Source organism: Equus quagga, chromosome 12 (genome assembly GCF_021613505.1).
Source record: "Equus quagga isolate Etosha38 chromosome 12, UCLA_HA_Equagga_1.0, whole genome shotgun sequence".
NCBI lineage: Eukaryota > Metazoa > Chordata > Mammalia > Perissodactyla > Equidae > Equus > Equus quagga.
Genome location: NC_060278.1, coordinates 824,687 through 850,074, shown reverse-complemented (window position 1 = coordinate 850,074; position 25,388 = coordinate 824,687). Strand labels below are relative to the sequence as shown.

The following is a 25,388-nucleotide window of genomic DNA, read 5'->3' as shown; positions in this document are numbered from 1 at the left end:
AGAAAAAGTAAATGAAACTAAGGGCTGATTCTTTGATTAGATAAACAAAATTGACAAACCTTTAGCTAGACCTACAAAGAAAAAAGAGAGGAGGCTCAAATAAATAAAATCATAAATGAAGAGGAAAAATTACAATGGACACCTCAGAAATACAAAAGATTATAAGAGAATGCTACAAAAAGCTATATACCAGCAAACTGGACAGTCTAGAAGAAATAGATAAATTCTTAGAATCATACAACCTTCCAAAACAATATCAAGAAGAAATAAAGAATTTGAATAGACCAATCACCAGTAAGGGGATTGAAACAGTAATAAAAAGAACCTCCCCAAAAATAAATGTCCAGGATCGGACAGCTTCCTTGATGAATTTTACCAAACATTCAAAGAAGATTTAATACCTATCCTTCTCAAACTCTTCCAAAAAATTGAAGTGGAGGAGAAGCTTTCTAACTCATTCTATGAAGCCAACATTACCCTGATACCAAAACCAGCCAAAAACAACACACACACAAAAATTACAGGCCAATATCACTGATGAACATCAATGCAAAAGTCCTCAATAAAATACTAGTAAAGTGAATACAATACATTAAAAAGATCATACACCACGATCAAGTGGGATTCATTCCAGGGAGGCAGGGATGGTTCAATAACTGCAAATCAATCAACATGATACACAACATTAATAAAATGAAGAATAAAAATTACATGTTCATCTCAATAGATGCAGAGAAAGCACTTGATAAGACACAGCATCCATTAATGATAAAAACTCTAAATAAAATGGGTATAGAAGGAAAATACCTCAACATAATAAAGGCTATATATGACAAACTCACAGCTAATATCATTCTCAATGGAGAAACTTTCTCTAAGAAGAGAAAGCAGACAAGGACGCCCACTTTCACCACTCTTATTTAACATAGTATTGGAAGTCTGAGCCAGAGAAATCAGGCAAGAAATAAAAGGGATCCATATTGGAAAAGAAGAAGTGAAACTGTCACTATTGTTTTCTTTTGAGGAAGATTAGCCCTGAGCTGACATCTGCTGCCAGTCCTCCTCTTTTTGTTATATGTTGCTGAATATGATTTGCTAATGTTTTGTGGAAGATTTTTGTGTCTGTGTTCATGTGGAATACGTGTGTGAAGTTTTCTTTTGATGTCTCTGGTGGATTTTGGTATTAGGATAATGCTGGAATTGTAAAATAAATTGGAAATTTTCATTTTCTTGTCTAATTTCTGAAAATGAGTATGGAAAGTTGATATTATTTGTTCAAGTATTTTGTATAATTCATCAAGGACACCACCTAGCCCTGAGGGTTTCTTTTAATATTTTGGGTTTTTTTTGTTAGCATTGTTTTTGGTTTTTGTTCACGAGAGTTTTAACTATAATTCCAATTTATATACTAGAACTATTCAGATCATCTGTTTCTTCTTAAGTGAATTTTAGTGGTTTATATCTTTGAAGGAACTCATCCATTTCACGTAGGTTATCTAAATGTCTAATTTCTGAACATGGAGTTGTTTTAGCATCCTCTTATTGTTTCTCTCCAGCATCTTTAGTGACATTACCTCTTTCATTTTTGATATTCGTAATTTATACCTTCTTTCTTTTTTTCTTGAATAGTATGGCTTGAAGTTTATCATTTTTATTGATATTTTCAAACAATCAGATTTGGGTTTCAGTTTACTTATTTTTCTTTTTTTCTATTTCATTAATTTATGCTAATTTATATATTTTTTGTTTTTACTTTTACTGGTTTTGAACTTCTTCTTTTTCTAGTTTCTCAAAAGGAAGCTTGTATTATTGATTTGGAACTTTTCTTCTTTTCTAACATAATAATTTATTGCTACAATTCTTCCTCTATGCTCTTCTTTAGCTGCAGCCCACAAACCCTTTTTTATTTTTAGATATTGTATTCTTTATTTTGAAATTTAGGCCAGGGATAACCCCAGTTTTGGAAGAGAGGGTTATAACTTCTCAATCTGCTAAGAAAATAAAAAAAGAGAAACATCACACAGCACACATTGTTTTATACTACTATCTGTATTTAGAGTTCACAGTCTAGCCCAGGACAATAATTCACATAGCAGACAAACTCACTTGCCAAATTTTGGGTGTGTCTTGGAATAAACTTGCATATCTTCACTTCAAGACATTTTGCTGCATACTCTCCATGAAAGCGCTATGGGATGGCACAAGCAGAACCTTGCCCCATTTAGAAACTTGATGGTCTCTGACATTTTTCTGAGACATTCCTCAGAAAGATGAGGAGGATCTGCCATTGCAATGTCAAAACTATTTGCAATTTTTTGAGGGTAAATTCAAAAGATTATGGTAATTGTAGAAAATAAGCTCATTCCACATATGACAAATCTTTTGACAAATTCAAAGCTGGGTCCAGAAAAGTCTTCTTTCTGCACCTCCGTTTCTGGTAAACCCTGGGGGCGTTTACACATGCTAGTCTGCCTCCTTCTCTAGTAGCTTCAATTGTTTCATTTGCAAACTATAAAGTGGTTTCCTGACTATACCAAAGCTGGCTCAATTGAGTTCCGGAGGCTAGAAGTCTGAAATCAAGGAGGTGACAGGATTGGCTTCTTCTCGAGGCAGTGAGGGAGAAACCAGCCCATGTGTTTCTCTTAGCTTCTGCTGGCTCCTGGCAATCCTTGGTCTTCCTTGGCTTGTAGGCACATCACTCCAATCTCCGCCTCCATCTTCATATAACCTTCTTCTCCCTTGTGTCTCCTCTGTGTTTATGCCACAAATTTTGATATGTTGCACATTCATTTGGTTGATAATATTTTCTAATTTTCATATATTGAGGATATTTATCTGATATCTTTTTGTAATTAGTTTCTAGTTTATTTCTGTTATGGAAGTTGAGGTATTTTCAAGTTTATAACTTCAATACTCATCCTAATTTTTTATTTTGCATTTTTTTACTTGTCTCTTTTATCTGTGCTTATTGTTTTCCCTTGAGTTTCTTTGGATTTATCATTTTTTTAATTCTATTTTTCAACTATTGTTTGGAAGATATAATTTCTTTTAAATTCTTTTGATCATTGCCATTGAAACAGTAATATGCACACTTCATTGTGTCTAAAATTAATTGGAATATTTACTCTATCCTTAAGTAATACAAGGGCCTGGAGACACTTTAATTCTGGTCACCATTCCCTTTCTAGTTTTATACATTAATGTTATCCAAACAAATTCTTTAAAGATTTTTTTAAACCCAAGAAATTAAATATTATTTTAATTGACTTATATAGGCAATATTTGTTTAGTCTTACCCACATTTTTTTTCAGGATGTGTTCTTCCTTCTATTTGTCTTGCTTTTAATATTTTGGGCATTTTAATGGAGAATACATTGCTTTCTTAAATTCTGCATAAGTTTCAGCCATTATCCATTTAAATATTGCTTATTCTTCATTCATCATGACAAAGTTATATTTTCATTTACTGTTCCTTCATGCTTTCTATCCATTTTTGTTTTTTGTGTTACACATTTGATAGAATTTTTCCAGCTTTAAAAACTTCTTGTTTATAAACCTCTCTTCAGTTGTGTCTAATCAGCTAATTAAGTCTTTTCTTGTGTTTTGAATTTCACTATGTGTGTATATATATGTAATGCATGCATATGTGATGTATGTATCTATATATACACATATATATTATATATTTATAATTTCTGGACATTCTATTGTTTTGATGTTTCTAGCAATTCTGATACTTTGATAGTCTTTTGTTTGTGAATCTTCAGTTTGAGCAGGACTCAGTAAGAATACCTCATCTCCATTCCACCTGACATTGGCTGGGTCAACTAAACCAGAGCTATGGTATCTAGTCTTTTTTCCTTCTGTAGATTTTTCTCCACGTAGATGTCTCCACAGGGCAGCTTGGCTTTCTCAGAGAATTGTCTGAGTTCCAATAAAGAGTGTGTCAAGATATAAAAAGTTAAGTTCTCAGTTTCTTAAGGCCTGGGCCCAGAAACTGGCACAGCATCACCTCCACTGGCATTGCATTGGTCAAGAAATCAGAGCCCAATCTCTAGGAGAGGACTTTGCCCTCACCTCTCAATGAGAGGAGAGTCAAAGAAGTTTAGGGATATGTTTCAAATCTTCACACATGCACTGATGTGATACTATTCATTCTAGACTTTGAAAATCAGAGAAATATGGAGCAAAGGATGTTTTTCTAGAAGCTTAAAATGGATAATTAGAATTGTTAAAAACAGCACTAGCTGTTTGACATCATAGCTCTGGATGCTCTCTTTGGGCTAGGTACATGAAGAAGATTGATGTACATAATTCTATGTAGCTTCATCTTTGCCAGAGTGTCCCTCCCCTCCATTTGTCTGTTCTTAAAACATAAGGAGTGTTTATACACTTGTATTAAAAATATTTTACTTTCATTTTATCAAGCACATTTCAGTATCCCTAAGAGCTCAGTGAGTGTTTGCTGATTAGCTGGAGAAACATCAGCACATACAATACAATACGACCTTTCATGAAGGAGATCCATTGCTGAATGAGTGGAAAATGGCAATACATACAATTTGATAGTAAAGCTCATTTTTTGTCATGAAATACTTATAAAACTTTCTGTATACTTGCCACTAGACCTATTGATATATAAGGTAGTATTAAAAGTTTTGGAGGTACAATTTCTCCCAGGCAGCCATTTTAATGTCTTCGAAATGAATGGTTTTATGTCCAGATGAAATTTTCTGATTTCATCCTAGTCTGCCTTCTTTTACCATAGAACCTCTCAAGTTGAGTGTGCAAGTGCTAAATTTCATCTTGGGCTTCATGTTTCCACTAGATTTAAACATGGCTTTGGAGTTGTCCTGCTGACAGGGCTTCAGAGACACAATTATACAAAGGTCGTCAGCTGGTTACATGATCAGGGAAAGCAAAACAGGCCTTGGGTGCAATTTAAAGCTGAGCATCCTGAAAAGAGCTCTCCAGAAGTGACTCATAAATAGTTTCCAACAGGGCTCCAGTCAAATGATGACAAAAATCTTTTAAGTCACAAATATGTGCAAATGAATCCAAATGTGGCTTTGAATTATGCTTTTCCTTTTATTTGATTCATTTTGAAAGTCAGCATAGTGTCATCATTGTTTCTCTCAGAAGTAGCAAATACATCTAAACTCAGACATATGGAATTAGTGTGCTTCTGGTGGATGAATTAATCCCCCCAAAGCTTGAAAACCTAAAAGCCAAACTTTTGGCACATTTTCAACTAGACTCCAAGGCATCAGACTAAGTGGATCTTAATTTAAATTCATGGATATAAATCTAATAGAGAAGGCTATTTATGCATATTATAAATTATTAGTGAACAGTGCCTGAAATTCAGTCTGAATTGTCCATTGAAAACCCACATTCAGGTATTCAGAATGAAGTACTCAGACTTGTTATGCATTCACTGCATAAGTGTTCTTTTTCCATGGGGAAAGAAACACACATTTTCCATATGCTAATGTAACCAGGTAGAAAATTATTTTGCAGCCACACTGACAGATGAAGACTGTTTCTCCATGCACAATGACAGCATTCTTCAAGTATTGTTCTGTTTTTTATTTAGCCTCTTTCCCTCTAGTCCTCTTACATAATTTTTTGCTAATCTAATATCTTAAACTGATCATGTTCAAGATAAAACTAGTCTCTCCCATCTCTCAACTGCTTACTTAAGTTAGAGCACTCAGAGACCGGCTTGGACTCCTCTGCCTTCCTCTCCTCTCACCTATGCAGCTCATATCCTTTTGACTTTGCCTTCTAAGGGTTTTAAAGTCACTTATTCAGTATCAATTTCTTCTGCCACTGACCTAGTTCAGCCTGTTCTCACCTTCTGCTTGGAACCCATGCTTTAGGCTCCTTGCAAGTCTCCTGGCTCCATATTCTCCTTAATTTTTCAATAAATCCTTGCCATTGTGGTTAGGTTTTTATCCTTTAAAAATACAAGTCTAATCATGTCACACATTCGTTTATAAAGGCATTGGAATTTTCTGTTGCATACTACAGAATAAAATCCAAGCTGCAAAGGCTAGCTCCAATATTTCCAGTCCTACTTCCTGCCACCTTCATCTATACACCATCTCAAGCAGATTATTTGCAGTTTGCTGTGCATTTGTGATTTGGCTCCTGTTCTTTCTTCTGCTTGGCAGTAGATCTCAATTTTTCCCTGTTTGACACTGTCCTATTCATCTTTCAAGTTCAAACTCCAGTATCACCTCTTCTCAAAGTCGTTTTTGAGGCAAAACAAAGCCATTCCACTTTTATCTTTTTTTCTTACTTTCTTTTCTTTTTTTGAGGAAGATGAGTCCTGAGCTAACTGCTGCCAATCCTCTTCATTTTTTTTTCTTTGCTGAGGAAGACTGGCCCTGAGCTAATAACCGTGCCCATCTTCCTCTACTTTATATGTGGGACGCCTACCACAGCGTGGCTTGCCAAGGGGTGCCATGCCCGCACCCGGGATCTGAACTGGCGAACCCATGGCCACTGAAGTGGAATGTGTGCACTTAACCACTGTGCCACCGGGGGGCCCCCTATCTTTCTTTACTTTTAACACTCTGGTATTATATTTTCACATACGATGAATAGTATTGTCTAGCACTGTTGAGCACTTCCTATTTAATACCGTGGTGTCTCAGTCAGCTTGGGCTGCAGTAACAAAATGCCAGAGACCTCGTGACTTGAAACTAAAATAATCCATTCTCACAGTTCTGGAGACTGAGAAGTTCAAGATGAATTGCCAGCAAGGTAGGTTTCATTCTGAGACCCCTTCTCTTGGCTTGTAGGTGGCCATGCCTGGCTGTGTGCTCACATGACCTCTTCTTTCTCTCCTTGGAGAGAAAGCAAGTTCTCCTGTCTCTTCTTATGAGGGCACTAATCCCATCGTGAGGACTGTACCCTCATGGTCTAATTACCCTAATTATCGCCCAAATGCTCCACCTCCAAATACTGTCACCCTGGGGATTAGGGCATCAACATATGAATTTAGGGGTGGACAAACATCCATTCCATAGCACACAGCAACTTTATTCTACAGCTAAGGAGACTGAGGCTCAAGGAGTTCATGTATGGTCACACAGGTGGTAACTGGCAAGTCTGCCTCTAGAACCTACAGTCTAACCATTTGGATAAATTGGCTTTGTAACTTCTTCGGTATGCCTTGCCTTCTTCTACTCATCTTTATATCCTAATGCCTAGCACACGCAAGATAATTGCCCTAAGCTAGATTCCTGGGTGAAAGAATCTAAGATAGAGACTTGCATGCAGGACATTTATTGGGGAGTGCTTTTGTGACCCCTTTTGTGTAAGGGAAGAAGGAGGCAGAATTGGACAAAGCAAGGAATTGAGCTGTGATGCATTTGTAGCCAAAGCCTCAGCTTATCCTAAAGAGAGCTCTGGAGCTAAGATGGCTTTTAGGATTCATCTTACATTGAGGCAAGTGAGTTGGACTTTTCCATCCTTCCTTTGACCAGTTACTGGATGTGGGCTGTCACGAGAGACAGAGTGTAAACTTGTGGAAAGTATCTTCCTTCAAGAGTGGGCTATAAATAGCCACCACTTTCAGCACCTGAGGGAATGAATACCTCAGTCCTGAAAGGGGCTCCTGGGGCTCACAGCAGCACCCATAATAGTTACGCTTGCCATCGGTGTCTTCTCTTTTTACACTCTCAGATGGATTGATCAGGCTTCTCTTCTCTACTTTATTTCCCACTATTCGTTGGGAAATTATACATTCAATATTTTTAGTGGATACTCTTACATTTTTAATATACATACTTGACCTATTTGTGTTTGAAGTTAATCATTATCTCTTCCAACTCCCAATTGGCACAAGGACCTGAGAATACTTTGATTACCTCCTATCATTTTATGTAATATTGTTCAGCACTTTACTTCCACTGTGTTTCTCTACACTATAATTGATCATTATGATTACTATTGTATTGGGCAGATTTTCTAACATGTCTTCCATTCATCAGTTCTTGTATCTCCTTTTTCTGGGTTCAATGTCATTTTCTTGATATCTCTTTTAGTTCTTCTTTCAGCAAGGATCCACTAAATGTAAATTCTCTGCACTTGTCTGAACTTCTTTGGTTTGCCCTATCCTTGAAGCATCATTCAGCAGATTGTAGAATTCTAGAATGATAGTTATTTACTTTCAGCACTTGAGCATGTCATTCCCTTTCTCCTGGCATCTACTATTGCCTTTGAGAAGTCTTCAGTTGAGATCAGTTCCTCAAGAGGATCTCAGTGAGAGCCATCAGCCCCAACATTCCAAGTAGCTGGGGGCAGTGAAAGTCTCAATTCTGGAAGTGGATCATGGCGGCACACCATACCATCCCCTAGGGTATGTAATCTATTCTAGCGAAGAAAGTAGGGCAGGAAGAAGAGATGGAGGAAAACTCCAGCTAATTTTTTCATGTCACAGTTAGAACTTGGGTGATTCTGCAAAGGCTCTTCTGCCAGGAGTCTTTAGATCAGTGGCCAAATATACTAATTTTTAATCTTCTTTCATTTTCTGGGAAGTGCAATATCATTTTCTGCCTCATCTCTAGTATCTCAACTAGCCCTCGAAGCAGCATAGGGATTAGTTATTTACACTCTGATTTAGCACAGGGTAAATTTTAATTTCCTATAAACTCAAAAGGGAAGGCTTATGATAAGACTTGTAACCCCACTAAACTGAAAGAGGTTTAGACTTTAAGGAGAAGAACAGACAAGTTCCTCATTAGTGAAGCCTGGATAACCTCAGCAAACTCAGTGCACTTAATTTTTCCCTTCACTCCAGGAAATTTCCTTAGAAGAAACTCTAATACTGGTATCTCATTATTTCTGTGAAGCAGAATGGGAGGAAATACTTTCTCAAATACACAATGTAGTGGATGGCCACAATAGAGTAACATGACCAAGATTTGTCATATTCTCTCTTATTCTGGTTTGGTGCTATCTATATATTCTATGATCACTAACCATGAATATTTATTGAATATTACAGTACATAGAGTCTATCTTGTAACTTATACCTTTCGCTTCCATAAAGGATTTGAGACAATTTATATAAACACAGGAAGATTTTTTTTATTTCAGTGAAAGAAGATGAGAGTCAATTAATGTGATAGTTAATACTCACAAATGCTTACCCCACAGCTTGACACAGTTAATAAAGGCGAATCCCCTCACTACTCTAGGGTTCTGACAACTCATGATAAGAGAAAATCTAACAGGTACAAAATTACTCTTTAGATAATGACGTGTAGCTGTTTTCCTAGTATAGAGGGTTGTATGAAAATCTTCCATTGATCTCCTTTTCCGAAATAATATTAAATGGTTTAATATCGTACATTATTTAAGGTGTTATGCTAGAGATAGAAATTATATAGTATTTTTGCCCATAAAATAGGAACTTAAACTCTGGTTTGGCAGATAGGTAAAAGAATAAGAAAAGGAAATACAGTGACTTTCACACCAAAATGGCAAATGGATAACAACAAATACTTTCCTTTTTCTTGACTTTCCCTTACAAACCTCATGAAAGTGTTAAAATGAAAAATTACAAAAGCACTGCAAGCTTTGAGTAAATATTGTAGGGTATCTGTGGCTAGACTGAGAAAATTACGACAGCTAAGCAATTCTTCCAGTTCTATAACTTGACCTAGAACTGAAAGTGAAAATGCAAAGTGTCTTTTCTATCCATTATCACCATACATATTCCACTTTATCCATGCAGTGCCTACATCAAGAATATCTGATGGCTACTCATGTTTTCTCTTTCACCTTTCTCAAAACTCTCCATCCCTCTCTGCCTACACTCACCTGTCTTTCGATTATGTATTGCTCTAACTTCACTTTGTTGGTCTTTGCAAAGATGCCCTTGTTACTTGTTTTACCAGATCTTTCACATAGCTCAGAATGACTGTTGCAAACGTCTCAGGTCAGCCTTCAGATCAAGTTGAAACTCAACATGGCAACCAAAACTCTGTACATTCTACCCTTGCTTTTCTAATCTCATCACCTAGGATTGTTCTTTTGCAACTTGTGCTTTGACATAAATTTTTATGAAAACTTTCATGTCTCTTGGTCATTGCACATGCTGTTTCCTCTACCTGGATGTCCTTCTCTGTTGTTCACACAGCTATCTCCTACTTGTTCTTCAAAGTGCATTGGAGCATCCCTCCCAAGAGGCCTTCATGATGGCCCCATCTCAATTAGGCCTTTCTGCACTGAATTGCAGCAGTTCTCCACACATCCCTCCAACAGCTGCTACTTTCACGGTTCCCAGGTGTGTCCACTAGACCATCCCTTTCCTGTGTTTTGATACTGTTCTCTACTCCATAAGAGTTTACCAATCCATGAAGGGAAGAAAGAGAGTGAATTCAGATTAGTATTTTGGCTCTAATGAATGGTTGGTGGGAAAGAGAATCAAACTGGCCAAAACAACATTTAGGTTGGTTCTAGAATTGATTATTCCAAGTATTCCATGATTACCTTTATTATGAGTACTTGAAGGTAAAAGTATTCTCTAGTGGATAACCTTTTATGCAACTCCTGCATGTTCTCTTCTTAGATATGATATTAACTTGTTGTATCAACTTAGGCAAGTCAGAAAAATTCCCTGCTTATTCATCATTAAGTGAAAGGGTCATGTCAGAGATTTCTTCTGCAGATCTTCTTCCTCAGGTTCTGATAAGTATGCAAGTAAATTTCTGTGACATTACTATAACGTAATTCTGTAATGTATTGTGTAACATTAAAATTCTGTAACATTTCAATTAACATTCTGTACATTATCAGGCTGTGCCCTTTTCTGAAAGGATTTCAACATACTGCTTTTTAAATTTTCCTCTCACCCTGAGCATGCCTTAAACATAGGTTTAGTTTGATAAAGCCTCATGTATTTACTAGACCGTTCCATCTACCTTCCAGGAAAGAGTTACACAGGCTCCTGAGGAATCCATGCTCTACCACAATGCCTTCCTTGTTGCCATGAGGTGTGACTGGCAGCAGACACAGAGCAGCATGGATGGTCTACAGTGTCTGAGTCTCTTCTTAGCACTTTGGAATAACTCAAGGCTAAGTAATATTTGGTTTTCAATGGTTGCCATAGAAATACACTGAGATAAGGTAATTTATATCATGATTTCTGACAGGTGACCCAAACCAGACTAAATAATTAAAAATCCATTTTTATCAGTGAAAATATAGAGTAGAAAGGTAATAACTCCAGTACAGCAAGAGTTAGTGCAGATGGGCTGGATCATACTTTCTCCAGCACGCTTCTGACTTCTCTTCTGGCCTATGTCATGCTGGCCTCCCAAGAAGAGACGAGTTCTCTTTCCTTCTTTTCCTTTGTTTTGTGTTTTTTTCATCCTTTTCTTCTTTTTCTTTTCTTTACTTCTGTTCTCTTTCATGTGGGCTTGGTGAAGACGTTCTTATTTTGGATTAGCCAGACTGTTAGAATGTGAGATGAAATGTTATTTTCCCATTAGTCAGGCTGAGTCAGCATCATACAACTTTGTGTTTTTACCTAAAGATATAACTTCAGTAAGGCTATTTCAAAAATTTCCTGTGTCTAAATATATAGTCCAGTTTATACTAGAAGGTTCTTTAAAAGAAAAATGTTTCAAATACAGATTTATTTTATTTTGTCATCTCAAAGCAATCTAGAAAATGAAATAATAAATGGTGTGTGGGTAGTGAAAAATCTAGATTTGTAAATTACATAGGTTAGTACTACAGATTGGATGGTGATTCATCACAGTTCAAGCATTTTCTAATTTGGCATAAATATTTTCTAAAAACACTCTGGAGCAGTGACTAGACACGTGGATGAGGTGAAGGCAGTGGGCATTTGTGAAGCATCTGCTGTAAGTTCCAATCTAAGGCTCACGATACCCGTACAGCGCATGACAGAGGCAAGAAAGGAAAATGAGGACTGTCTTTCTCTGACCTTCTAATATTTTTCACTAAGTGTTATCATAGTTAACAATTTTGTGTGTATTCTTAGGGAAAATAATATTTTTTGTATAAAACTTTATAAGTAATGCCCATTTCATATTTTCAAATGAAATCACACTATTTGCCCCACACTGCGCCTTGATTTTTCAACTATTAAATAACAAATCTTAGAGATTTTCAATGTCAGCATACACAGCCCTATCTCATTCTTTTAAATACAACATAGTGTTTTATTTTATGGAAATAATGTATTTAATTCAATAATTTCCATACTGATGTACATGTAGGTTGTTCCATATTTTTCCTACTCTAAATTATCCTGCAATAAACATTCTTGTTCATATATCTTGAAATACTTTTCTAAGTATATCCATAGAACCAAATGCTAAAAGTGCAACGATGGGTCAAAGGATATATGCACTCAAAACTGTGGTGGACACCATCCATTTGCTTGTCAGAATCAATGTGGCAATCCTACGCTTCCTGACCCCATTCCTCATGTACTAACTCTACATCCTTACTCTCATTCTATACCCAATTTATAGATGCAACTCCAGAACCTTTTTGAAGGTCAGGGATCTAATGGTAACCTGGTTAATGGTAAGAACCCAGCTCAGCATGACTGAAAACACATCAAAAAGACACCTCAAAGTCATTTAAATTCTTAGGATTTGAAAAAAATGAAAAGGGAATAATTAGGCAATAGTATCAAAGTGCTGAATGGAAAAACTAACAAAATAATGTTAGTTTGTAAATTCAATGTTAGGTTAAAAAAATTTCTTGAGTAGATTAAAAACTCTAAAGCAAGATAAATACGGAGAAAATTTCTTTCTGGGAGAATGAAGAAGACATTGAATGGAGAAATCATGAAGAAGAATAGGCCAAAAAATGTATTCTTTTACTTGTATTTGATTTTAACCAAGTACTTATTGGGTTGCTCTTACTGTGAATGAGGCATTGTGCTAAGGGACACAGAAATTACAAGAAACTAGAAGAGGATTGTGATTTTTTATGGGTTTACAGTTAAACATTCAGGAGTCGAAAAGCAGTTTAAGAAAACACTGGAAAAGACCCCACTAATCAGTATGATTGTCAAATAAACAGCACCATAAAGGAATGCCTAGGAATTCAGATGTGAGAGATGACCTACAGAGAAGGCTTTACCAAAAAGATAAGATTTGAATGGGGCTTGAGGAGTCTCTCGACTCTGCAGAAGCTGGGCAGGCAGGGAGGGCACTCCTGGGATAGAGCGGATCCAGCCACTCACCCTGAGGTTTCACAGCGGCCTTGTTCAACAGGTTAGATCCTGCGGAACCGAGTTGCTTAGAGACACTCATATTTCTGTTTTTACATTTTTTTATTCTGCCTGGGGCCAAATGCAGAGGGGAGTTTGTTTAGTTTCTTTTCTTTTCTTTTTTTTCATACAAACATAATTTTGTGGAATAGCTTTGTAGATGAAAACTGGCAGAATTTAATAAAAATTCGAACTGTTGTTATCACAATATATTACATTGTTATGCTATGTTATATTGTGTATTTTACGTTCCATGACTTCTTTTTTGTCAGAGTGCTTGTGACTTTTATCAGCAGTGTTAAGAAAACAATGCCACATGTACTTGGCTGACCAGTGTATAAGGTCAGCCTGAAATAAAGATGGAAATCAAAGAGTATTAAAGGGCCTTCATTTATCCAAGTTACCCTTCGTCGGACTCCCATTTTTTCTCATTAGCGTCTCTCTTTGGGGTGGGAGCATAGTCTGCTAACTACAGCCCACAGTCCAAGTCCGATCTTTAAATGGTTGGAAGAAAATTAAAAGAATAATATTTTGTGACATACAAAACTTTATGAAATCCAAATTTGTGTCCATACATAAAGATTTTGAAACTTACTTGCTACACAACAGCAGAGCTGTGTAGTTGCAACAGAAACTGTGTGACCCACAAAATATAAAATATTTACTATCTGGCCCCTTACAGAAAACATTTGTTGCCCCCCAGCTTAGAGGATGGATTTTGGAAGCTCACAGTTGTACAAGACAGGGGAACGAGGACCACATTAGCATCCATGCTAAAATTTCCTGAGTCTGTGCAGAAGAAGAGATGCCTGTGTTTACATCACTGGCTTTCTCCCCACCTCCCTTCAGCCTGCTGCTTTCACCACAGCTCCTCTTGTAGGCTGAAAGTCAAAGGTATTGGAACTAATTTCCAGTCAGCTCAAAATTTCCACTCTCTCATTCTGTTTCAGGACTGGCCCTGATAAAATCCTCACATGATTAAAATCTTCCAACTTTCCAGATTTCTTCTGGGACCTTCCTTAACTGTTGGTCCTTCCTGGAAAAGCCCCTCTTCTCCAAGTTTCTTAGCCCTGAATATGCTGAGAAAGGTTAAAGCATGAAAACCCTAGACCAGAGGTTCCCAAAGCCTGGTCTGTGGACCCCTGGGAGTCTCTGGGAACCTTTCAAGGGATTCAAAAGGTAAAACTATTTGCATGGCAATGCTAAGATGCTATTTGTTTTCCATTGTGCACCTTTGCTGTGACGATACAGGAGCAACAGTGCCTGAATCAGCACAGTGGCCCTAACTGTACTAGCAGTCTATTCTTCACCACCATGCACTCTCAGTAGGAAAAAAACATCTGGTTTCTCCTAAGAATTTCCTGGGAGTAGCAGTAAAACTATTAATTTTGTTAAGTCTTAACTCTGGAGTCCATGTGTTTTCAATGTTCTGTGTGATGAAACGGGCTTTACATAGAAGCACTTCTAATATCAAAGGACAGCAGTGTCTCTAGGAGAGCACTGTGTCATTACTGGAGTTGTAGAATTGTGGCCCCTTTGTACACAGAACACCTTTTTACTCACAAGAACACCTGAGAGATAAAATATGTTTATTCAGACGTGGATATTTGGCAGCCATTTTCTCAAAAATGAGCAAAATGAGGCTGTCACTTAAAGGAAAACAACTGATAATGTTTGTTGCCTGTGATAAAATTTGAGCTTTTCAAGCGAAAATTAGAATTTTGAAAAACTTGTATCTGCTCCCATGATCTTGACAGCTTTCCAATACTTCAAGACTTTTCTAACAAGATTCATGACGATATTAATGAATGTGATCTTTTAATATTATTCAGTGAAATATGTTAATATTCAGAAGAGATGCATAACTCAGTGAACTGATATATCCCATATGGCCAACACTACAAACCATGCATGAGTAAACTTACTCCTTCAAAGTGCAAAACCAATGGATTTTGATGCAGCAGATATGCAAAATTCATTCACGTGCTTTCACATGGCATGTTGCATCTAACCTTTAACAAACTATTACTTTTTACGATTTGCTGTATTACCACAATTATCTGAAAACCGTTAAAATATCTCTTCTCATTTTCTAGGTACATATCTGTGTAAGACCAGGTTTTAATACACTTCAGCCAAACTACATGTCACAGCAGCTTGAATGCAGAAGCAGTTATGAGAATTCAGCTGTTTCTTATTAAGCCAGACATTCAACATTGTAAAACAATGGCAAGTTTCACTTATTTTTTTTATAGAAAATGTGGCTATTTTTAGAATGTTATTTATGCTAATACATTTATTATTGGGAGTTTATTCCTGATATTTCTATATAAATTAATGCATAAATAAAAACATTTTCAATTTTAATTTCCCATATGATAAATACCAATCACTCCAACCCACCTCTGAAGAAGCTCTTTGCAGTCCTCAGTCATATTTAGGATTGTAAAGAGGTCCTGAGACCACAGAGCTGTGAGCCACTGTCCTTGGGGTCGAAGAGGAGAACTGGAGCAAGAGGAAATTATAATCGCCTTACAGCTGAGGTAGACACAACTGGACTTCAGTGCAGAGTGTGGGCTGGGACAGGGTTTAATTCAAGAGATACAGAGCCCGTGGGGCCAGCTCCAGGAGAAGCTGGGATGCAAAGAGAAGGAGAAGGGAGGCAGGGGAGGACTTGGGAAATGTCTGGATGGGAACTGCCAGAATCGGGGCAGAGTAGGCTCCAGGTTCTTGTACTGATACGTAGAAAAGGCTGGTGAGTTTTAACTCACACATTTTTCTGTAGTAGTACCTCTGTGCAGGAGGTCTTGGAAAACAGCATTTTGAATCTCTCTCCATCTCTCTGGTTTAGGGGAACCAAGGTTGTAGAAAAAGATGAGAACCTTTTTTCTCGCCATCCCCCAGCCACTGTGATGTGGAAAGTATATTTGTCATCAGGGTGACTCTAAAGCAATGTTAACTTCGGGAAGATCTTACTTGCCCTTAAATTTAACCCTACAACCTTGCTCATGTCTAAAATACAAATAACATCATTTTGTAATTGGAGTAAAAAATTTTAAATCACAGGTATGATCAGGACCCTTTGACGTCCATGCTCTCTTCTTCTTTCTCCCCTTCCCCTTCCATTCCTCTTCCCCTCATCTGCTCTAGATACATCGCTTTGCATGTTGTCTCAATTCCTGTGGTGGAATGAGGTAGTCTACAAATAATAATAAAGTCAGCAAGGCAGGAAGTAACACTGCTGTGCAGGCGTTTAATCTAAACTGTAATCAATGATATTCAACTCTTTTCTTTTCCCGTCATGTATTTTGCATTTTCTTCCCTTGATGTTGGAAACGTTATGATTTGATAGTTTTGTTACAACATTAAAAACTAATATGGTGGTAAAATATTTAGGAGTAAAGAAAGAGAGGACCTTTTATATGAAAGTAATGGAGTTTGGTAATCAGAACAACAATGTATTAGTTAAGTGTTTACAAACCAGCCTTTGCACTGCAAATTTCTCCTGATAAAACCATTTGAGGATGTATTTAAATTGTCCTGCATGTGGAGGTTGGCAAGGGAAAGACAGTAAAGGTACAAGTCTGTCAGGCCACTCAGAGGAGTAAGGGTGGGCGGTAATAGCCACAAAAAAGTGGGTGTCTGCTTTCCTCGTTTTCTTCTTAGGTTTCTCTCTTCCTCATTGAGAGGATGACCAAGAAGATGATGATGCGACAAGTCCTGTGTGTGAAAGTTATGAGGAAGTAGAAAAGGGCAGGAGCCACTGAGAGTGATTGTATGTTCCTTTGAGGAAGAGGATCAGGTCATAAGAAGACCTTTAACAAGATCTTCTGATAAGATGTCATTATATATGTATATGTAATTGCTGATTGTTTAGCCTAACTTCAACATTTTGTGTGAAAAATGTATTCTTTTCAGCAAATTTCTTATAAAACAAGGTCCATTTGTAATTATTCTTTCCTATTTGAAGTTGAAGCATTATGAAATGCATCAGAGCTTATGTCTTGAGTAGTACTTTGTTGTATTTGCAGAAACTAGTAATTCACTGTAAGTCCACCGTTCAGAAAACTTGCCCATTGTGAAACTAGATGACTTCCTTTTCCTTTACACTAAAAAAAAGTTTGTAGCTCTTGCTAAGTTATATACCTGCCACATACACGTGGTCTGTGTCTATGGGATGCTAACACAAGCATTAGGGGAGTGAAAAATTGCATCCAACCAGTGATTTATTAGTTGTTTTATTGAATTCTATTTCTTTCCTTCACATTTGCGTTTACTTTCACTCTTCCTTACTCTGTGAAACAAGTTCAAACACCCAGCTTGTGTTTTTGCGATAGGACTCTTTAGAACACTGCTGGCATATTTCCCACCTTAAAATTTTTAAGTGAGTAATTGGGCTGACTTCAAAGATCAATTGATTTACCTTCTTGAGGGTTTCTAAACTGACAGGATTTCTTCCTAAAATTCAAATAAAATTTATGTGATTTCTGCTGTGCAGCAAAAACTAGGTCTGTCCCATTTGCATTTCCGTGGCTCTCCTGTGCTTATGAACGCTGTCTTGTCCTGTGGGGGTGGGAGGGGAGAAGTTTACACGCCATCACTAATGAACACCTGGCAAGGGCTTGTGAGCCAGCATCTATCTGGGCAGATCGAAAAGCTGCTTTTAAAAACATACAGTTTACAATCCAATATCCAGGGGCCTGCCCCATGGCTGAGTGGTTAAGTTCCTGTACTCCGCTTCAGCTGCCTGGGGTTCACAGGTTCTGATCCTGGGCACAGACCTAGCACCACTCCTCAAGCCATGCTGTGGTGGCATCTCACATAAAATAGAGGAAGATTGGCACAGATGTTAGCTCAGGGGCAATCTTCCTCATTAAAAAAAATCCAATATCCATTTTTGAAGTTTTTTATAGATGTAAACATTAGAAAAATGGACAGAATTGAATCTGAAATCTCCTCCATCTATCTTAATTGAACTGTGTTTTATTTCTCATATTCCAATGGCACTGTGCTATTCTAAATGCTTGGTTGCCTTTTATGCTACTAAAGTATTTGAAACCAACTTTTATGAAAAAATACAAATGTCTGGGTTTTATCATTAAAATCCCCTTAAATCATGCCCACTACTGATGTTGAATAATTGACAATTAAGGAATTTTAAAATGTTATAATTGATTTACTATCTTAAAGGAATTTTTAATATTTCCAATCTGAAAAAATTCCTAAATGCTGATGTCTTTTTGAATACAAAATAATTTGACTAATTATAGTTTAAATAAGGCTCATAGTTTGTGTAAGTAACAGTTTGCTGGAATTGTTGACTTCTAAATCGGTTGTTCTGATGTTATCTTGAGGCAAACTAAGATACTTTCAACCTCAGAATCTTTAAATATCTAGAAGATTCTACTACATCCAAATATGAAAATAGTAGAAAATTTAATTGGTTTGGGTTAATGTGACATAGAGTTGCTCATACATTTTGATTTTTTTAAGTGTTTTTTTTCTTTTGACTCAAATACGCCTTCTGGGACAAATGAATGGCTTTCATGAGTAGATTTTTACATAAACTAAGAAGGTCTAATTGAGTGACCCTGACACTGAATTGTAAGTCCTGGAGCTCAGGACTAAGTAGATGCCAGTGGATGTTGGGAGGAGCACTGAAGCCAGAATCGATTTAAAGGCTGATCTAGTTGCCACACTGGTCAAGTGTTCCCAGGCACCAAAGATCAAGAAAAATGCAAACCCGAGGACAAGAATAAAGTAACCAAAATAAAGATGTCAAAGAAGTGTAACCCCTGTGACTTATCTGAATGTTCTGTAGTTGGTAAAATCACCTTGATTGATATCTTTCAAGTCTTTGAATTAGTAAGGCTATCTTTTTTTCTTTCTTTCTTTTTATTTTTTTTGCTTGAGGAAGAGTAGCCCCGAGTAACATCTGTGCCAATCTTCCTCTATTTTGTACGTGAGTTGTTGCCACAGCGTGGCTTGACAAGTGGTGTAGGTCCGCCTGGGTTCCTAACCCACACACCCAGGTCGCCAAATGGTAGCAGGTTGGACTTAACTGCTACGCCATAGGGCCGGCCCCAAGCCTGTCTTTTTATATTGAAGACATTTAGGTTGTCCTCAAACTTCAATCCTGAAATATTTCCCTCCAATATAATGAAATATTCAACCAAAATTTACGTTTTTAAAAAAGGGAAATCCGGTTTGCATTGGTAAGTACCAGTTAAAAATGATAGAAAATTCTTAATAATTTTATAACTATTACGAGAAACTGAGTTCCTAGTTGGATACAGGTATTGACCCTTAATTAACTAATAAGCATAGACTTTACTAAAATTAAAGAATTATGTGGAGGCGACTCAATGTCATGTCATATATCTAAGACACCGTTTTTGTGGTTGAATTAATTCTTTCATATTAAAAAATGATTAAGATACCTAGATCCTAACTACATATTGTATTCTTTAAAAAACTTTAAAATTATAATTGATGATGCCTTGAGTAGAGAATAGAAATAAGACAGCCTATAGCTGTTGGCTCATTTAGACAACTAGTCAAGACTTGCCTTAAAGATTTTTTTCTTTTTTTGAGCTCCTATAGTTTTTTAAATATGCTTTCCATTTCCTGCCTTGTTTGGCTAATATCCCAAACTTTTAAAAAAATGATTTTTTACGGAATAAAATCAATTTGTATTACCTCAAACAGAACCATCCTATCTTTGTAATAATTTATCCACAGCATTTTTAATTAAGAAGCTGTTAGAATACTCAGACTTTAGGAACACAACTAGGAGAATTTATACTTTATTAATTTATTTAAGCTTATTAAAAAGAAAAATTAAGTTTTGCTCAGTATTAAGATCACATTAACATAAAAATTTAATATATATTTTGATCCTCAAATATTATTATAGCCTGAACCTGACTATGCATTTTTCAATGCTTGTTTTTAATTTTTTTTATCTAAATTCTTGTTCCATAGGTCAAAATGGAAAGGTTTTGCAAGAATTATAAAACAGCAGCTACAAATCTGTTGTTAAACTCACAATAATGAGAAACAAATGGTAGATCTCCTTAAATTCTGGAGTTCTACAATTCAGGGTAAAAAGGTGAAGATGGACATTTGGGTGCTTATTGCTGAGTTTATCACTTTTTGGAGACTAAGACAGGTTGCCAAAAATTAAAACATGTCAATTTATCTCACAATAGAATTTGATTACACATACCAACTGCTCGTTATGTGTTATAAGCGCTGTCTCACTGCGTAGTCAACTACTTATATTTTCAACATTAGTCTTCGCATTTCTGTTTACCTCCTTTCCTTGGTATGTAGTTGCTTAACAAGTTGCTTCAATGATATGTGAGACTTGAACTTAGTTGTTCCCACCTAGCACTATCTTGAGATTTTAGGAGGCTGGGCAATTAGGACCTCTTTCCCCCTCCTTAGTTAAAAATTTTGAGAGGGAGAGAGGAGAGGCAGCAAAATTAGGCGGATGGAGTTTAAATTTTCGACTGTTAAAGCCTGAGCTTAGAATATAAGGCTCTACGTATTCCACAACGGGCTTCCCAGCCCTCTGCGCACCCAAACTGCGCTTGCGCGTCGACGACAGGACAGGCTGCGCCAGCGGCCCAAGCGCCTTCTCCAGCCGCGCACAAGGAGCACAGGCGCCTGGGAGCTCTGCACCGCCCCGTGCAGAGGAGCGGAGCGTGTGTATCCTGTCCCCCCTCCCGGGCTCCCGTCAGGTCGCCTGCTGTCTTTCCCAGGGAGAGCGAGGGTGGAGCGGGAGGCCAGGCTTGTTCAGGGAGACCCCTTCGTGCAAACACAGGTGCAGGGCAGATATCAGCCTAAGAGGCCACTTCAAGTCTCTTTTTCATGTGGGCTCCATGTTATCAAAAAACCGTTTTTACCAAAGGAACTTCATTTGTTAAATAATAGATATAATTGCCAATTTTAATTAATCAAGGCAAATAAAACTAACTGCCAAATAGAGGGGATAAGCAAGAGAAAACCAATGCTCCCATAAATGAGCTAATATTATTTCAAACAAAAGCAAAGAAATTTGGCATATTATTTAGCTTCCAGTAAAGTGTCCTTTAAAATGTTGAAATGTTTCATCTAAGGTTGTGATGATAATTACCGCTCTCGGACTCCCCAGGGATCAGGGACACACTATTCCCCCTTCATCCTCAGCGAGTGTAAACAATTCTCTATTCCTTTTACTCAGGCAATTAATGTTAATACAAATTAAATGTTAACACAAAACAGCAGAGCTTCCCATTTTGCGACTTTCTTAATAAAGCCACATCCCTCGTAATAAGTAGTCATCAACCATATCACATGCTGAGTTCTTGTTTCAAGAAGATTCTATAAATAATAATAGCAATACTAATAGATATTCATTGTGAGCCCACAGTGTGGAAGACAATAACTGGGCTCTTAATATACTCTCGGTAATTTACTTCTCCAACTAAGATTCAGAGAGCTTAAGTAAATTGCCCGTGGATGCACAGCTTATAAGTAACAGATCCAGGACCCTAGTCTGTTTTATTCCAAAACACATGCTGTTTTTACTATGCTGCTATGACGTAAAGAAAGCGCTACTTCTGAATTTGTGTAGCAGTGAACTTTTAGGCTTTTTTATTGCATATATATAACAAAGGAAAGGAGAAATATTTTCTGCTATGAAAGCTTAAGAATTTTAACTTACTGTAAGTAAATTTCTTTCCATCTCTTCTTGCTCACTCTTCCTCCCAATTTTCCTTAATACTATATTTTAGTAATCTGTTAGTAATAACTTTTGTAATTTTAAATATTACTTTTAAACTTTTTTTTCATCTATCAAATTTAGATGATGTTTCCTAATACCATTATATATTTGCGTCATGATTTCTTAAACAGGTTTTTGTTTTCCCTGGTGTTTCCAATTGCCTTACTTTTTCCTCACTGATAAATGGTCTATGCCTTCACCCTACCACTAAAGTCATTCGAGTTTTTAATTATAGTATTTACTAAAGTAATTCTTCTTGGAGACATTTTACTTGGATTTAGGTTAACTGACCACTGCCAACTTGAAATTACTTTTCTTGCAATCTTGAATTAAATCTACTGTTTCTTGGTTACAGTGTTTTCTTTTTCTTCATTTTGCTGGAGGGTATTATAATTTAGATTTTTTTTCTTTCAGCAACAGTCTGGAAAAATAAACCTTCTAAGTCCTTGCACTTGCAAAAATACTCTTATTTTTCTTTCATACTTGATAGTTTCATGGGACACAGAATTTTAGGTTCAAAATATTTGCCATCGGGACTTTGAAGGCATTTCTCCATTTTCTTTTAACCTGTAGTGTTGCTGATGAGAAATCTGACAACAGTTCGTTTCCTTGTTGATAACTTGTTCTTTCTCTCTACCGGCTTATATAATCGCACTTCTTCCTCTGTGTCCCAGTGGTTGACGAAGACTCCTGCAATAAGTGTCCTTGTTTAATGTCCTGCTGCTGTCTGGACTCGCCTTTCACCAGAAGTGCCTTCCCATGCTTGCTGCCGCTCTGCTGCAGACTCTCGCCTGTTCCTTCTGCCCCTGGGCTTTTTAAACTCTGCTTTATCTATCAGTTCTTCAGTCTGAAATTCATCAAAATCTCAAGTTTCCTCATCACTTCCATTCTCATTCTCAACGCTGTAGAAAAAAATTTTCTTTTGTAAACATTACTGTCATTTCAGTAGGACATTGGGAGGAAGGCAGGTAAACTGGTGTGCCTGGTCACCCTTCTTAAATTGGCATGGGTAGGATTTTGATAAAGTGTAAATAAAGTGAGAATGAATATTGCAGGAAATTATCAACTGTATCATCAATGCCATCCAACAATTCCTCTAAAGTTGCCAGATCACTTAGGCTTCCTATTTGTCATATTCACAATTCTAAACCTTGTTCTATTTCTCAGACTTCTGACTTACACCTCCCCAAGGATTCTAAGCATTCTCCAGAGAGAAAATAAAATTAATTAAAGGAGTTTCTTTAACCTCTCGTGACTAATCTGTACCTTCCCTGTGTGCACACCATGCTTTTCCTCCTTCCATCTATTACATTGGGAAAAGATGTCCTTTCTCCTCTCCCCTGTGCTCTGGATCTCATCTCCTTCATCTCCTGGGGGCCTGGTTCCACCATCATCCTCATGTTCTCCCTTATCTGCAACTTTTCCTCCTGACTGCCTCCTTAGTGTCAACGCTTAAATAGCCTCATCTCTAATCTCAACCAAGCCAGCCCTTGATTCCACATTATGCAGCAGCAATAACCCCTTTCTCTCCCTTTGCTTTCATGACCACTTTCTAGAGAGGGATGTTCATACTTTTTGTCTCCATTTTCTCATTTCCATTCATATATATATATTAACATATATGTTTATTTAACATACGCAATATAACATATAAGTACGGTAACCTACTATACATGAAGTGTTTGCTTTTTTCACTTAACGCTATCATTGAGGCAATATGTAAAAAGCACTTTTTGACGGCTGCAATGTACTCCGTTCTACGGTTGTGATGTAATTCATCTAAGCAGTTCCCTATTGTATGCCATTTAGATTGTTTTCCATCTCATATTATTACTAACGTTAATGTAAAGAATATCACTGTCCGTATGTCATTTCGTGTATGTGTGCCTATATAGAGAGTAAACTTCTTAAAAGTGAAGTCAGGTTGAAGGTGCATTTTTAATATCGACGCATATTGGCAAACTGCTCACCATAGAAATTACTCCAGTGTCCTTTCCCACCGGCAGTGTTGAGAGAACCTGTTTCTTTGGGACTTCTGATAGTGACTCTCTTGGCTTTTACTTCTCCTCTTAACTCTCCTTTGTGGGCCCCTCTTCCTCTTTCATTAAATATTGATTTTCTCAGTGTCTCTCCTGGACCTCATGTTCTTCTCACTGTATGTGCTTTCCCTGTGTGATATCATCTTCTCCCATGGCTTTATTTCCAATCTAATTAATATATTGAAGACTCCTAAGTTTTTATCTTCAGCCAGAACGCTCTTGTGAATCATATGTTAAATTGTCTCTCAGATATCTTCACGAGGATGCTTTTCAGGCATTGTAAACTTAATTATTCTGAAACTAAACTCAGTTTTCCTCTGGAGCCGTTTGCTGTCAGTGTTCCCTCGCTTAGTGAAGGTTTCCTCAACAGCTAGTGAGGCTCCAGACCAGAGATGAATCCTTGAATTCTACTTTCCTTTATCAGTCTCTTCCCTTCACTTCCCCTTCAACATACCCCACAAAGTTCTATGTTTAGCTAGTTCTATTTTCCAAACTTTTGGCAAATCACCCTATTTCTCTATACTCCCTCTGCCACTACCCCCATCCAACCCTCCATTAACCCTTGGGATGTGATTTTTATGACCTCCTCACTACTCTCTCATTTTCTTGCCTTATAGTGCATGCTATTCTCTCTGTCTGGACCATACTCTTCTCCACTATTAAATTTCAGCTGAAATGTCATCTCCTTAGAGAGATATTCCTTGGTTTCTATAAAATGGTAGGTCTCCCTGAACTTTCCCCATCATGATGATTTAGCATTTAGCATAACACTTGCTTAATGCCTGTATTCTATTTTAGAGTATGTTTAATAATACCAAGGACTATTTTTGTCTTGCTCACCAATATGTTCCTAATGCTTACTTAGCACAGTGTCTTGCACACAGTAGACAATCAAGAAATGCTTCTTCAAATATATGAATGAACAAATGAGTAGTTTCCTTTGTTGGTGGACACAAGATGGTGAGGCAAAAAGTAAGACAAGAGCATTAAGCTGTTTTCTCAGAGATGTGGATGGAGTCATACTAATCTATTCACTTTCGTCTCCCTGTGATTCACTGCATATATTTCCAGGATGACTGGCTGGTGGTGTAGATATACAGTCTGTGGCCTTGGAAGACAATGGGACAGCACACTCACTGTGGGTAGCACCCGGGACCTGATGCTCATTAGCACGGCTGTGTAAGGAGACCAGTAGGAGTACACAGCTGTAAATGCTTTTTTAGCTTTATTGAGGTGTAACAAATTCATCTGGAAATTTTTAACTAGTACAATTTATGTAAAATTTGATGAACTCTATGCAGAAAAT

General features: G+C 37.1%; 1 pseudogene; it reads right to left on the bottom strand.

Moving 5' to 3' along the window:
• Nucleotides 1-2,053: 2,053 nt before the first annotated feature.
• Nucleotides 2,054-23,443, bottom strand: LOC124248670 (EEF1A lysine methyltransferase 1-like; annotated as a pseudogene).
• Nucleotides 23,444-25,388: the final 1,945 nt, after the last annotated feature.